This window comes from Eschrichtius robustus, chromosome 13 (genome assembly GCF_028021215.1).
Source record: "Eschrichtius robustus isolate mEscRob2 chromosome 13, mEscRob2.pri, whole genome shotgun sequence".
In the NCBI taxonomy this organism is placed as follows: domain Eukaryota; kingdom Metazoa; phylum Chordata; class Mammalia; order Artiodactyla; family Eschrichtiidae; genus Eschrichtius; species Eschrichtius robustus.
This window is the reverse complement of record NC_090836.1, coordinates 56,469,930-56,484,682: the sequence shown is the minus strand read 5'-3', so window position 1 is coordinate 56,484,682 and position 14,753 is coordinate 56,469,930.

The following is a 14,753-nucleotide window of genomic DNA, read 5'->3' as shown; positions in this document are numbered from 1 at the left end:
GTGAGAGGCCTGCGCACCGCGATGAAGAGTGGCCCCCGCTTGCCGCAACTAGAGAAAGCCCTCGCACAGAAACTAAGAACCAACGCAGCCAAAAATAAATAAATTAATAAATTAATTAATTATTTTTCAAAAAAGTTAAGGGAAAATATGTCTTTAAAAAAAAAAACCACCACCAAATGGAAGAAATTAACTACTTGATGATCATGAGCATGTAACACCGCCCTGTTACCTCACCATCAACCAATCAGAATTGTGCACGAGCTGATCACGTACCCAGGATGCCCCTCCCTCACCTGGCCTTTAAAATTACTTTGCTGAAAGCCATGGGGAGTTTGGGTTTTTTGAGCACGAGCTGTCCCAGACTCCTTGTACAGCACCTTAATAATAAACGCTGCCCTTGGGCCAGCGGACCCAAGTTTGGTTCAATAACACAGCTAGCTGGGAAGGGAGAGAAGGAAAAGCTAAAGGAAGAAAAATAGAGAAGCAGCAGTGACCACCTTTCCTCCCAGCAAGCTCCCAGCCTGAGGAAGACAGAGCTGGGAGAGGAGAAGGTATTTGACACTAAATTCAATCTTGGGCTGAACACACTTAATTTCTGAACCGAGGCTGTATTTCCAACTTAAAATGACCATAGATATACCTGTTTATTATCTAAGAATCAGTAGAAAAGTCATGGGGAAGGAGGAAGAAAAAATAAAATTATACATTGATTAAGTCACACTTTTTCAGAATACTGGTGACCTACAAAATCACAAGAGTCGAGCATTTTCTTTTTGCTGAGACCCCAGCTTTAATGGAAAAACAAATGGTGATGACGTCCATCTCGATCAATGCACAGCGTTCAACAGAAGCAGCTCACCAGGAAGGCAACTCGGCAGTGGCAATGTTATTGACTCATTGTCACATCCAGTTTCTCCAAGTGTCCATAGCAGATATTTGATTATAGAAGATAATTGGGGATTCTTTTGTCCTTTGATAAATATGACCATTTAAGTCTTCCTTCAGGTAACGTGCATAATCCACTCAGATGCATTTAATTCTCCAGAAGGAGCGTGATTCTCAAGGTCCTCCTGTCTTCCCAAGGGCTCGGTCACGTGGGAAGAAAGTGAGGCCTGGCACCCCTGGAAAGCCTATTTGTCACCTGCAATTCAGAGCAAACGCCTAATTATAGGGGGTGCTGCTGTTGAGCTCATTACTGGCTCTTGAACCGCCCCCTGATGAACGCCAACTAAATCAGCAATTCCACTGTGCTAAATGGGGCCGGTGGAGCATTTGCAGGAATCAGCTGGGAGCACTTGAGTGGAAAGCTTTATTCATTCTCAGCTTTAAGACTAGCACGGCCAGCAGTAGGAGAATCTATCTGGCTTTTGTTAAAGATGTAGAGAAAAGTATTGTTTTTGTTTTTCATTTTTTAAGCTAAAAAGGCTTTTAAAAGAAACAGCATCATCTTCTATTGACCTTAGTGACTCTGACTCTGTGCTGTGAACGTTACAGCATCAAAGTTATCTAACTCACACTTCATTCATATGTAACTCCCCTGACTTCACTGTTTTCAACTACTGTCACGCAGACAGTGCTATTGCTTGATCATGGTGTAATCCTATTTAATTATGGCATTTGCCAGTTTTGGGCTAGTCACTAACTGCTTTATGCTTGGGTACAATGGAGTTTTCTTCTTAGCCTATCAGCTGCTACCAGGAAGGATGGATATGTGTCTATCACCTAATTCATACAGTTCTTAGTGTAGTGTAATGCATATGAAATTTACTTAGATAATTTTTCTTCTTTTAAAATTCCATCACATATACTCTAAGATGGTGATCAGAAGAGAAAGAGAGGAGGTTGATGATTGTATGAATCTTGGTTGACTGCCAACTCCAATAATCATTTCATTTGAGAATTTTATATTTTTGCAATACCAGTTATACGTCTAAAGTTAGTAGTGAAGTTAATTAAGACTACACCTCCTCTTTTTCTTTCTTTTTTCAGCAACTCATTGTCATTAAGAATAAAAGACTCTCTTAACCAAGGATGGATTTTGTCCTCAAAAGGGTGGATTTTGTGGAAGATTGTCAGAGTGCTATTTTCCGGTTTAGTTGTAAATACCATTTTTTAAAATTTATTTATCTATCTTTTTATTTTGGGCTGCATTGGGTCTTCGTTGCTGAGCAGGGGCCACTCTTCATTGCAGTGGCCTCTTCTGTTGCGGAGCATGGGTTCCAGGCGTGCGGGCTTCAGTAGCTGTGGCGCATGAGCTTAGTTGCTCCGCAGCATGTGGGATCTTCCCAGACCAGGGCTCGAACCCGTGTCCCCTGCGTTGGCAGGCGGATTCTTCCACTGTGCCACCAGGGAAGTCCCTGTAAATACCCATTTTTAATGAAAGAAAAATTAGGTACATATTCAGCCTCTCATATTATTCATTCAACATTTCTCACTTTCGCTCAAGAAACACTTATGGAGAGCCCACCATGTTTGAGAAAGTGTCCTAGGCCCTAGGATATAACAGTGAAAGTGACAAGGCTAAAAACATTATCTGTATTCATTATTATCGCCATAGAAGGCTACATAACAAACTGCCCCCAAACTCAAACACAATAAGCTTTGACTATTGTTCAGAAGCTAGCTGGGAGGTTCTGCTGATCGGGGTCTGGCTCAGCTAGTCTGGGCTGGGCTTGCTCATGTCTAAGCTGAGGACCCTTCTAGCTCTTGGACCTTTGTGAGCACAGGGGATGCATATCCATGAGGCCGGCCCTGTCCACCAGTTTGGAAAAAGACCATCTGCCAAAGAAGAGAATGAGGCCAGCATACCAAGAGGAACAGAGATAATTGCTAAAGAGGCTTGATAATCCCATGGAGCCTGAATCCAAGCCTGCCTGAAGTCTTCCATCCTAGACTTTCCAGGCATGCAAACCCCAAACTCCCCTCTATGTTGAATGCAGTCTGAATTGAGCTCTGTCACTTGCAGCCCAAAGAGTTCTGACTAAGATATCCAAGTTAGAATTTTTGGATCTCTAAAAAAATAAAATGAAATAAATATCTCCTGATGATTTAATCAAAGAGAGATTTTTTTAAAAGGGAGATTTTAGGAAGATTGGTTCTCACAGCCTGGTTGGAAGAGATAAGAACCTGCTGAAAGGAAGTCTAGCTGACAAGAATTTCAGAATTTAGTTTCTGGGGATAAAAAGGAGAATCCCATCTCCAGCCCCCCAGGTGATACTCGGTGCACACAGGTGAAGCCATGCCAGTTTCATGCCAGTGTCCATTCTGATAAGCGACGTCTCTGTCTTCCTATTGTTAAGCATTTTGATGATCACCCCTACCCATACCTATGCTGCAATATAGTTTCAATAAAGCGAAATTGCTTAGAAATATTTTAGAGTTCTGTTTTCTGTCTGCCTGTGATGCATGACCTCAATTATTTCCACTTTGGATATCAAGATACAACAGAAATAAATTTGCCTGCAGCATGGATGAACTGACTCCCCATGAGAGGGACTGACTTCACTGTTCTTCTCTGACCTAGTCATGCTGAAATAATCAGAGCAGAGCCCGGCAGAATGCAAATGGCAATAACATCCAGGCTATCAAAGACACTGACAGGAAGCTGACCTCTGGCCACAAGACCCCAAAAGCAGACAGGCAAGGAGGGAGCCAGGGTGACACAATGGAGAAAATGAAGATATGATAAACTGTAAGAATTATGTTGTCAATGCGCAGTGTACCGCTGGGTCAACTTGTGTTACCAACAGAATCCAGGAGGTCAGGGCCTGCGGAATACACAGGCCAAAAAGATGGCGCCCCCCCCCCCGCCACCACCATCCCAAACACCTCCCCTACCCACTGGCTACTACTCCGAATTCTACCATCCAAACACAATTCTTTTGTCTAAGGAAATAATCAAGCAAATGGACAGTGATTGAAAGTTTGTTTATAATAGCAATAAATCAAAAACAACTTCCATGTCCAAACTTAGCCAGCTTCTTCTGACTGGCTGGATAAATCATGATGTGATCATACAATGGGATACTGTAAATCCATTTAGTCAAAGCTGTGTCACATGTCACACCTACCTACACGAGGGTCTTAGTAGTTTTAGTTTTAGATGAGGATATTGTTGTCTTAAACAAAATCAGAATTCTTTTTATCAGAAAGAAGCGGGAATTCACAAGCAACTTGAGGCATCTACCATACAATTTACATATACTGTAATATGGGATTGTTTAAGTAATGAGTGGTACAGCCACGGGATGGAATACTCTCTCTGCAGCTGTCTGTAGCTCTGAGGAAGAATGAAGTAGGAAATTGTATGGTAAATGGCCTAGATATTTTAAATGAAAAAAGCAAGCCGAAGAATTATAAATAATATGATGATGTGTGTGCGTGTGTGTGTATATCTCCTTATAAGCACATAAAAAAACGTATGGAAGGATGTATAAGAAAATATTATCAGTAGAGACTTTTGGAAGATGAGTGTGACATTTACTTTTCACTTAAATCCATAGTATTTCTTTTGTAACTGGAACCAGAGAATTTGGTATGAAAATACTCAGGAGTCCTAATCTGGTAATTTGCTTACAGATAGGTCTAAATATAACAACATTCTGGACAAATCTGCCTAGTTCCTATCCTCTGAGATCCACAGCAAGAGGTCTGTTAGCCATGTTTCCACTTTCGCAAAGAAGGCTCATCATAAAAAAGAAGCATAAACCCGCCCAAGGATTATTTCTCAGAGAGGAGCCCACCCAAAGGCTTTGGAGGGCAACATATCAGTTCTTCAGCATGTTACTTTTTTCTCTAAGGTAAGGGATATACTCCTAACTATTTCTAAATTCATTTTGATAATCTGATTTATTTTTAATTACCTGGGATAAAAGTCCTTCTTTGTACTTAAGGTAAAACCCTCTCTTCCGCCAATACATTTCAGTTCTATCAGGCTGGTAGAAAGTTAGTCACTATCTTCCATGTTATAAATGAAATCTGGAACATCTCCTAATGCTGAAGTAATTAAACATGTATATCCTGAGCTCAGAAAACTAAACCATAGCAGCTCAAACAAAAGTATAAAGCTTCTTTTAATCTTGTGTTTTATATTCATACTTTGTGAGAATTTTGCACTCTACTCCATGATATAGCTATAACTGATTCACATGAAAATAATCTCCTCCTGCCCTTCCCCACCAATAGTTGAACATGAGGCTCCAAGAAGATGTGTCCTGTCTTTACAAAGACCACCCTCAACACTACATTCTCTCAGATTGTGCTGCCACATGGCCTCACCCTTCAGACTTCTTCAGTCCTTTACAATTTTCCATCATTTTCCTCCAAAGCCTATTCCAACTTGGCACTACCCTTAAAGCATAGTGCTCACAAATTCACTGCTGTACCCCAGTGAGAAACTGCTGACAAAGGTCCATATTTACAGCCTCATTTTCACCCCCCTCTTATTTATACAGTCACTACTTATTTGTACCTCTGTACTTCCTGGAAAAGGAAGAAAGCATTTAATGATCAAGTCAGTTAGCATTACTGAGCCTCTCCACTAAAGACTCATGTATCATTGCATGGCACACAACAGGACTGACTAACATACCACAGTGAAGATACTGAAAGAATAAACTAGAAACGTCCAAAGGAAGTTATAATAGAGTATGTGAGTTATAGAATAGAAAATTGGTTCTGAATTCAGTAAGAGATATAGGAAATCAGGCGAGTGTATGCATAAGGCGAACAACCAAATGGTAAGTTTCTGGGACACCCAGCATCTGTCCCACTGCCACACCCTTACCTTCAAGCAGGCCAACCTGCCCACTACTTCACTCAGCCTCAGTGGGAGGGAACCCCAAGAAATCTGCTGTGTTCCCTTGCCCAATGCTGGACCATCCTGCCTGGCCATGCCCCAGCCTGTTCTGATGACTCTCTAGCTCTCGTCCTTTCTTCCCAGCTGCTACCTTTGACCTCCCAGCTCTGTCAATGCCCAGTATTATTGCTTCTCTCATACTAAACTTGGCTGCCTGAAATTGCATACACCCCTCAAACTACATTTTCTTTTAACTGCACCAGAGAACGTGCCAGCATAGTCTCAGCACATCCTCCAGATAAAACCCAGGCTAGAACTAAACCAGCATGATTGAAGTTACTACTGGGATGGTCCCAGTCTCTGAAGAAGAGAACTGGACAGTCGTCTGGCAGAATTTCCAGTATATGTGCAAAAGAAATGTTTTTGTCCAGGTGCATATAGTTGAATTTGGATAAATGCATACTATAGGACTCCACTGATCGTAGTTCCAGAATTGGAAATGTATAAAGGTCGAGAAGGATTTGGATAGAAACTAGGAAAGAAAAAGCATAGAATAAATCCAAGGCAAAACATGCCACGTATGTTTCAGTTGTAGATGGAAATTTTTATAAGGTTGTAAAGAAAAAGTGTCTGATTCTCAGGCCAAAAAATAAGGAGAAGGAATGATTCCAATTATGAGTGTCTTTCCCTGAAAAATCTTTAAGATTTCTTTGCTATCCAGAGGCCCGAGTATAAGGTGGATCAGTGGTCCCCAAATCTGCTTGACTATCATAATTAAAAGGAAAAAATTTAAATGTAGATTCCAGGCCAAACGGATTAGAATCTCATGAGAGGAAGTCAGGAAATCTATTTTTAAAGTACTAAATCTGTTTCTGGAGGTTGGCTAGGTTTGGGAGCCATTGTAGAAGATAACATCCTATGGTGACTTCCAGAGCTAAGATTAAACTTTTTGTTGTTTTTATTTATTTATTTATTTATTTATTTTTGGCTGCGTTGGGTCTTCGTTTCTGTGCGAGGGCTTTCTCTAGTTGCGGCGAGTGGGGGCCACTCTTCATCGCGGTGCGCGGGCCTCTCACTATCGCGGGCTCTCCTGTTGTGGAGCACAGGCTCCAGACGCGCAGGCTCAGTAGTTGTGGCTCACGGGCTTAGTTGCTCTGCGGCATGTGGGATCTTCCCAGACCAGGGCTCGAACCCGTGTCCCCTGCATTGGCAGGCACATTCTCAACCACTGTGCCACCAGGGAAGCCCCATAATCTCTGTTTTTGATCAAGCCTGATGTCATACACTTTGGTGTATACCAGCCCAGCTTATAATAATCCTTCCTTCTCTAAGAATTTCCCAGCCTCTAGGGATGGCACCCAGCAGACCTTTCCATATGATATGACCCAATCCCTGGCCTCAGTTTAGTAGAAAGGGAATGTTCCAAGCTGAGCAAATCAGAAGCCCAGACCCCACCCTAGAAATCTGGAATCAGGAACAAGAAAGAGAGTAAATCCCTTGGTGTGTGGTTAGACATTGTGAACTTGGTAGCTATTGGCTGCCATCTTCCACTGGACTGAGTAGCAGGAAAAGCTGATCCCAAGAAAGAATGCAGCAAATGCCCAGAAAGAAGCAGAACAAGAGACCAGAGAAGGTGCTCTCTGCATCCCCAACGGGTTTCCAGACCTATTGCAACCTCCCCAAGGCCCAGCTGCATTTGGGTTGGACTTTGGGTTCCATAAGCCACCCCTCTTCCTTATAATTAATTTCGTTATTTTAAAGCCAGCTCAGATAGGGAGGGTGGGAGGGAGACGCAAGAGGGAGGGGATATGGGGATATATGTATACATATAGCTGATTCACATTGTTATACAGCAGAAACTAACACAACACTGTAAAGCAATTATACTCCGATAAAGATGTTAAAGCCAGCTCAAGACATAACTTATAGCAAGAGGTCTATCTAATGTGCCTACTTACACTTGATAATGACATACTATTGAGACAAGAGTGGTTCCATGGCCTCCAGTAGAGATTGAAGTCATTCTTTTTCCAACTGTAATAGTTCAGAGGACACATGACAACTTCCTTTATATCCGAAGGTCTACATACACTGTGTATCTATACATACTGACATGACTGGAAAAAATCAACTGTTTTCTTTATTAACATGGCAAAAAATGTCCCAAGTATGATCTGGGACAAAATAGTTTTGTAAGATTATTTACAACCTTCTTCTGGGAAAAAATTATCATTCCTGAATAAAAATGCTTAAGCAATTTTCTGGTAAACTTTAATTAGCTTAAGGCCTCTTCTGGGAACTTGCTACCCACACTCTCAGCTGCCTGTTTGTCAGGAATCAAATGATATTTAACCAGACACTGCTTTTTATTATATCTAGTCAAACAAAGATCATCTAGCCATTCTCTTTTCCTATGAAACATTCTCACCAAAAGTAAGTCTTTGAGTTGGCCTATGAGATCTCCTTGCTTGCAGCAAGTGTGAAATAAAATTTTGACACCATCTCATAACAAAATTGTCTGACAAGTTTTAAAATCATTTTGTTGGGCTTCCATAAAGACTATTTTTTGGTCAGTGTTGAAGTTTCCATTAGCCAACAAGCTGTGACTGCTTTAGACTGCAAGTTTTTGTTGCTTTGTTCAAAAAATCCAATTCAGTTTTGGTAACAGATTAGAATATCTGCCGTCCTTTTTAAGCTGTTCAAGATCTTGTTGCTATATTACTTGAAATGCTTAGAATTAAGCTTAAAAATTTGCGTCTCTACCACTCTCTCACCTTTAACCTTGCTCATTGAAAGGGTGGTTTGGCATCTGATATAACTTATTTGCTCCTCCTACAAAAATTCTTTTTTTTTTCTCTCTCTGGTATTACTAAGGTCCTAAGTGCTAGGCATATTCCAAAACAACATCACTATCCTTTTGTCAATTAACATATGTGTGTGTTCATTCATTAGTTCAAATCTTTGTTAATAGCCACCATGTGCAAAGTATCCTTTACATTCCCTGTCCTCCAGAAGCTAATGGAAGTAATAGAGAAACAAACAAAGCTCAGTAATGCAACAAATCCAGACCACTTCATGTTTCAGAATTACACTACACTTATACATCAGATGACATCGAAGAAAAATTTTTAATATTGAAAAGAATCGTATAACTATACTGAAATCTTTCAAAGATGCACTTGACAGACATTATATTGTATAACCCAAAGCAGTTGTCCTAAGGACCCTTCCCTCATAGTTCCACTCTTCGCAGCATCTGCTTCCATCAAGTCTCTTTCCTCCTGTCCCAATTCTAGCAAGCAGTTGACTTTTTCTTTCTCTCTCTCAACTTCCCTTACTTTAGTCTAGCATGCCAAACTAAACGTGTTCTTTCAGGAGCTCCTGGCCTTTCTAGCCATTCAAGGTTTTTCTGAGCCTCTGTAGCTCTAGTCTCCCAATGAGTTTTAGCCCAGGCCTAAAAACTGTCCTGCCAACCAAATGGCCTTCCTCTCTGCTAGGGGCTGAGGGGAGCAACGGCACTATTTATACTCACATAATAATAACTCCGTCTCCAATAGAGCTGTAAGACGATACAATGTGGGAAAAGGGCCATAGACAAGTTCGAAGGTACCAAGGGCATCTAAAAGAGTGGGAGCCCATTTCTATTTGTGAGGATTAACCAAGTTTCACAGGTCAGCAGATGGAAATCAACTCAGAGCTCACACGTCAGTCATCTAGAGCGCGTGAAGCCTGATTCCCACATGGAATGTGAGCCAAGAGCTTGCCACGCCAGACCTTGCTTCCTGATACGCTGCAGCCCAGCCAAAGCCATTCTCCCTGTGCTTTTCTCAGATGTCCTGGGCAATTTGCTGTGGGACTGGGCCAGGGTATCATGGGCCAGCACAGTGGTACTGCACAAAGCACGGAAGAGGTTCTGCTGATGCCCTTGCCTTGGAGCAAGCCCACCCGCACAGGAAAGTTAACATGGCAGGGCTGAGACTGCTGTCCTTAGAAGGGCCTGCTTGCAAGATGGTCCTCTGACTGCATATGGGAACTTCGATTCCAGAAGAGTTTGCACTCTTCCCAGAACTGATAAGGGTGGTTCAGTGTGCTAAACTGCGCACACAATGTGGTTCAGGCTGAACACCTGCTTTCCTTTGGGGAGTCTCGAATTTTAGTGTATGCTAGGGAAAGTATGCCTATGCAACCAGTCTCCAGAACAAACTCCAGGCACTGAGTCTCTAAGGAGCTGCCCTGGTCACAACTCATTGCTGGAGAAATCAAGCCCAGCTTGTGCAGTTCCACTGCGAAAGGACTCTTGGAAGCTTGTGCCTGGTTTCCTCCAGACTTCACCCTGTGCACCATGTCTCTTTGCCAATTTTGCTTTGAACCTTTTTGCTATAGTAAACCATAGCCTTGAGGACTATTATATGCTAAGTCCTGAGAGTCCTACTAGCAAATCACTGAAACTGGGCATGGTCTTAGAACTCCTGGCACACGACCCCTCCTACTTAAGCATGTTCATCTCATTACACTCCTGCCCTTTCTCACTCTGCTCCTTTCTGTTGCTTGAATAATCCAAATTCTTTCCTGCCTCAGGGCCTTTGCACATACTACCCCGTCTGCCTGGAATGCCCTTCCCTGTCTCTTCTTATGGCTCATCCTTCATGTATCAGCTTATATGTAACCTCTTCAGAGACCTTCCCTGACCACCCCCAACCAAGTTATCACCTCTCACATCACCTGTTTATTTACTGTCCACAAACCTTCAACCTATAATTGTCTTGTTTATTCACTTAAATACAATTAGACTGCAATTCCAAAAGGTGCAGGACCTATCAATCTTGTCCACACTATATTCGTATCATTTATGACACAGAAAGAATTCAGTCTGTATCTGCTGATAGAGTAAAGGAATACATCCCCGCATTCAGATCAAAATATCCAAGTGGGGAGAAGGGCATTCTTAGAAATCCATCCTAGCCTCTTCCATCCTATTGAAAGTCCATTTTGTATACAACAGAGTTCCTTTTTTAAAAAAGAAAAAGTTGTTCTTTCTGTGTATATGTCCTCTCAGTGCTAATTTTAGCAATTCTCTTGAGATCCTGCAAACATTTTAGTCCCTGCTCAAACAGCTGGCTGTAACTGACCTGAACTCATGTGTCACTGTGAGACCCAAGAATTAGTAATGACCCTGCTCACTAGTGGTGAGAACTCAGATTCTGCTCTGTCCGCATACCTCAGAATGCTCACTCCCTAGTGACCTTCCCCTCTTTGTATTTAGCTACAAGAGTTATAAAACAAATGTCTGAGGCTGAGCAATTTTTTTAAATTTCAGTTTAGATTTTGAGATTCAATTGCTCTACAAAACCACAAAATAATGTTGCCAAAATATGAAACAAAGAGAAGTATGAACAGCCTCCCTAATGACTTCCTTTCTTCCAGTAGCTCTTAGATCATCTGAAGGACCTGGCCTTATATTCTGAAACCTGTCATTCTTAACTTCTGTCAAATGAAAAAAGCAGAGAAGATCAAAGACAAGGGCTTCCTCTAAAATGCACTGCCCTTTGAGGAATCCTTCATCATCAGAGTTCAAAGCCAGAAGGCTTCAGTGAAGTACTACAGCTCTTCTGGCTATCTAGGACAAGACTTTATTTTGCAAAGACAGGGTGTGTCATAGGGATAGGAAGAGGGCTGATCTTGCCTCATACTTGGCTGTCAGAGACGAGAAGAAATCTGCTTGATGAACTGTACTTTGTCTTTGGCACACACGTCTTTAGCCTTGGCCTGACCCATGCTAACCTTTCAAGTTTCATCTCCTACCACATCCCAACATATATCTTAAGTTCCCATCGCATTGAAACTTTCCATTACTCATATATGCCGTGCCCTTTTACATCTCTGTGTCTTTGTAAACAGCCTTCTTCTATCTGTATATATGTCCCCTCCCTCCTTTTCTACCTAGAGGAAAACTACGCATTCTCCAAGAACCTGAGCAGGTATCACTTCCTTAGTAAAGCCTTCCCAAATTCCCTGAACAATTAGTAGCTCCCTCCTCTGTGTTCCTATTGCCCTTTGGGGAAACCTTTGTGATAGCACTGAGGATATTATATTTTAATTATTTGCGTGTCTTTCTCCCCTACATCCAGGCTGTGAGTTCTTTGGGGCAGCCAGCTTCATTCATCTTCATCTCTTTATAGCTTGGTGGCTTCATAAATGCTGATCAACTGGCCGAAGAATCAGAATTAAGAGACTTCAGGTGTTTGAGTCCACTGGCCTATTAAGATAAAGAAAACTGATATGTAATAGGTTGTAACATGTTGGATTGTTTTCATTTACAGCATTCTAAAAGATTTGTTACAAAAATTTCAAAGGAATTTTGTAGACCAAAGGAAGCATAAGTATGTCCCCTCTTCCTTTAAATATAGACAGGCTGTAAATCCAAATTTTCTTCCCTTCAAGGGGGTTAGAGCCAATACTCTATAAATTTTGTTTGTAGTTTATAGAGTGTAGATCCCTCTGGAGCCCAGCCCCCATCCCCACTTCATCCAGGCTGTGTGTTCTGGGAGGTCTTTACACACCAAGGGAATGTTAATACCCAAGCTTTATGGAAGGTCAGCTGTAGAAAAATTAACGAAGACCAGGGCCATAGGAAGAGAATTACGGTGTGCGTGTGGCTCATCTCCGGGGAGATTTACTACCCCACCTGAAAAGACACGCTGCTGCGTGACAGGAATTTATTTACAGTTCAAGCCTGACCTTTTTCCATGTTGAGGGAGATTGCATTACTGGGTGACTTGGGGATTTATTGTCCCTGTTTAGCAGCAATGACATTTCCTGACTATTGGCTGCAGAGGCCCTTCTAAGCGCAAGCACAGAAACTCCTGGCCCTGAGCCCCCTCCTCTGCTGAGGGCCAGATTTCTTGGGGCAAAGTATTAATAGGTTTAAAGGACCAGGTGTATTGGAAGAGAGTGAGAGCACAGGGGACAGTGTGATGACAAAAACAAACAGGCAGCCTTGCCGCCTCCTGTAGAAATCCAGACGGGAAAGTTCAAGTTGACTGGGGACCCTAGGAGCCCTGCAGTGTTAAAAGGCAGGTGGCAGATGCAAGGATGTGAAACCTCAGGGAAATGAAATAGGACCCCCTTCCCCTCTCCCCCCTTCTTTGGCCTCTCTCTGTGCCATATCTAGGTCATAGGACCACAGCGTTCCAAACCAGAGATGGGATTCTCAGACTGGCTTCTGCAAAACTGCTCCAATTTCAGGTGATCTTTATAGACACACTGAATAAACTGCCAAGCAGCTGTATGCATCCTAGACACATCTTAAATTTCCTTTTGCTAAATCTTCATTTTTTTCTCCACCCTCCCATTGCGATAAACTTTAAAATATATATATATATATATATATTAATAACCCAAGGAAATTTAGAATAAAAAAAACTCTCAGACTAAGAAAACACTACATATTGATCATTGTGATTAAGAAACCAAGTGTTCCCAATTAAATTAAATAGTGAAATTGATTCAAGATAGAGTGGTTTTTAAACACAAGAACTGTTTAGATGCACCAGATTCTAGATGAGTCAGTTCAAGTGTAGCCTATTTGGCATCATTAGATTCACAGAGATAAATATGATCTGCCGCAATCAGCCCAGAGAATAGTGATTTAACTATCACCTTGCCCCCTCCCCCCATCAGCAGTGTGTACTGTTAATCACAATCATATATAAAACTCCAAGACACAAATGGACAAGAATTACAGTGTTCCACTAAAGGCATCTCTTTTTTTTTTTTTTCTTTTAAAGATTTATTGATTGATTGATTGACTGATTGCTATGTTGGGTCTTCGTTTCTGTGCTAGGGCTTTCTCTAGTTGCGGCAAGCGGGAGCCACTCTTCATCGCGGCACTGTCGCGGCCTCTCTTGTTGCGGAGCACAGGCTCCAGACGCGCAGGCTCAGTAGTTGTGGCTCACGGGCCCAGTTGCTCCGCAGCATGTGGGATCTTCCCAGACCAGGGCTCAAACCCGTGTCCCCTGCATTGGCAGGCAGACTCTCAACCACTGCACCACCAGGGAAGCCCCGGCATCTCTTTTCAAAATTACACACATTTTTATTCAAGTTGCAAGTTATTTCTATTGTTTAAAGTATAGAATTAAAAGAATGGAAGGGGACCTAGTTATCATTTTGGACAGAGTTTTTCCAACTTTTTTTTTTAAGCAAAGAAAAAAATTTCCCCCCAAAAGAAGCCCAACAAATAAAACAAGTAAGAGCTAAGTTTCTCACCAGGAGGTCTTGGAGACTATTTCTTTGGGGCCTCCTCCCCTCCTTGCTCTTGGCCTGGGCCTTAGCCTGAGAATTCCTGGGGCATCAGTGTAGGGTATGGAAGTGCTGAATCTTCACTCAGGAAAGTCTGAAAGCCACTGATCTGGAAAGAACCTCCTTTTTTTGTGGAGAGAAATGAACCAGGAGAGGTTAAATTACTTAAATTGACACAGTCAGCTAGTTGCTAACCTGAAACTAGAACCCAGGTGTTCACGACACCAAACTAATTCTAGTCTGTGCCCAAGTCTCTTCTGGAGCAGCATGAGGGAAAGCAAGCCTTTTACATCTGGGTTAAAAAGATGTAATTCACTGCCTTCTTTATTGCCCAAGATAGAAGTCAATTTTTATTACATAATTTGATATAGCAGTTAATGAACATCTGTTTCCTATCAAACACTTCAATAGTGGGTTTCTCCTGTTAGAAACAGAACTGGTGCATCATTCACAATAGCCAAGATGTGGAAATAACCTAAGTGTCCATCAGTGGATGAATGGATAGCACTTCCCTCGTGGCACAGTGATTAAGAATCCGCCTGTCAATGCAGGGGACACGGGTTCGAGCCCTGGTCCGGGAAGATCCCACATGCCGCGGAGCAGCTAGGCCCGTGCGTCACAGCTACAAAGTCTATGCTCTAGAGAACACGTGCCACAA